This window comes from Saccopteryx leptura, chromosome 1 (genome assembly GCF_036850995.1).
Source record: "Saccopteryx leptura isolate mSacLep1 chromosome 1, mSacLep1_pri_phased_curated, whole genome shotgun sequence".
NCBI lineage: Eukaryota > Metazoa > Chordata > Mammalia > Chiroptera > Emballonuridae > Saccopteryx > Saccopteryx leptura.
Window position 1 is genome coordinate 75,180,909 of NC_089503.1, and position 2,112 is coordinate 75,183,020.

The 2,112-nt window shown below is 36.4% G+C and overlaps 1 non-coding gene across 1 annotated transcript; it reads right to left on the bottom strand.

Annotated features, from left to right (window-relative positions):
* Positions 1 to 260: 260 nt before the first annotated feature.
* On the bottom strand, positions 261 to 367 carry LOC136390284 (U6 spliceosomal RNA). Its single transcript, XR_010748703.1, has one exon. It is a non-coding gene; the product is annotated as a U6 spliceosomal RNA (small nuclear RNA).
* Between the last annotated feature and the right edge of the window lie 1,745 nt (positions 368 to 2,112).

A 2,112-nucleotide genomic window follows, 5' to 3' on the forward strand; every position in this document is an offset into this window, starting at 1 on the left:
ATTCCAATTTTCAAGAAAGGAGATGCCAAGAAGCACGGTCACTATAGGACCATTGCTCTAATTTCTTATCCAAGTAAAGTGATGTTCAGGGTGGTGCAGCAAAGGCATTTACTTACTATGAAGCAAAAACTGCTGGATGTATGTATGAGCTTGATCCAGAAAAGGAAGAGGCACTTGATATTTAATTGCAAGTATTTGTTGAAAAATAGAGTGCTCCAAAGAAATTCAAAAGAAGGTTAGTCTCTCTCTCTCTATTTTTTTAAAATGTGGAACACTTCACAAATTTGCATGTCATCCTCATGTAGGCACCATGCTGATTGCCACTGTATCATTCCAATTTTAGTAGATGTGCTTCCCAAGCGAGCACTGTTTAGTCTATGTTTTATCTACTCCAGTATTGCCTTTGCCTGTATAGATTATGATAAATTATAAGTTGCTTTGAAGAAAAAATGGGTGTGCCTCAGCACTTGGTTGTCCTGATATATAACATCTTGTGGACAGGAAGTCACTGTCAGGATAGAATATAGAAGAACAGAATGGTTTTCTATAGGCAGAGGTGTCAGACAAAGGTGCATTTTGCAGAACAAATCATATAAAATACTGAGCTAGACTCAAAGGAAGAAGGAATAAAATTAGTGGTAGAAATTTTAATAACTTAATATATTCAGATGATACCATATTACTCACAGAAAGTAGCAATGATTTGAAATGGCCTCTGAAGAAAGTTAAACAAAAGAATGACAAAGCAGGACTACTTTTTCAGTATCATCAAGAAGACAAAAATCATGACTACAGAGTAAATACACAACTTTAACATAGACAATGAAATTGTTGAAAATTCTGCTTATCTCAGTTCAGTCATCAATTCAAATAGAGACGGCAGCCGAGAAAACAAGAGATGGCTGAGACTCAGAAGGGCAGCAATAAAAGAATTAGAAAAGTTTGCCAAGAACAAAGATATGTCATTAGAGACCAAGGCTAAGATCATCTGCACCTTGTATTTTCAATCACCGTATACAGATACAAAAGTTGGACAGTGAAGAAGGCTGCTAGAAGGAAAAATTGATTCATTGACAATATAATCTTAGAGAAGTTCTGTGAAACACCAGAAAGATGGACAAGTGGATGCTAGAGAAAATTAAGCCTGAAATATAACTAAAAATGACAAAGTTGAAGCTTTTAACTTCAGGCACATCATAGAAGTAGGGCTCTTTGGAAAAATAGAAGGCAGTAGGAAAAGAGGAAGATCAAATAGGAGATGAACTGACTCTATATAAGAAGTGATGGACACGAGTGTACAGGAGCTGAGCAGGGTTGCGGAGGACAGGACATTGTGGACATCACTCATTCATAAGGTCACCAGGATGTGGAGCTGACTCAATGGCATGTAACACACAAAACCCCACACTAAGTACCCCTCCTGTCTTTAATGGAAACTCTGGTAATTTAACAAAAGCAGTAGAGACTGTGGAAAGTTCTAGTAATTTAGCAAGAAAGTTTTAGATGGCTAGCAGAGATAGTAAAATGTGAACAATATCAAGGGAAATCATAAGACTTCACACACCACTTTGTGCTAATAACCTCCTTTACATTTCTAATTTTCATAAAATCTTTTTCTTAATCTCTTAAGAACTTCTAGTTCCTGAACCATGGTTGTCCTCCAAGAATAACAGTCTCTTTTTTCTTAATTGAATTTATTGGGGGAACACTAGTTAACATAATTTTATGGGTTTGAGGTGCCCAATTCTATATCATATCTCTGTACACTGTATTGTGTATTCACCGTCCACAAGTCAAGTCTCTGTCCATTATCATTTATTGCCCCCTCTATCATTTATTCCTCTACCCAACCCCCCACACTGGCAATCATCACACTGTAATATCAACCTCTTCATAGTCTTTCTCTTTTCCCTCCCCTCCCCTAATTGCGTCTCCACAATTATCTGTTTGAATGAAATTCTTACTATGTATCTTCAAATCTATTTGCTTGTCATTCTTTTTCACCACTCCTAAAAACATTTCAACTTAAGTTGAATCTAACAATCCATTTATCCCAATAGTTACCAAGAAGAAATGGGAACCTCTGAATTCAGGTAATAATTCCAAATTCAT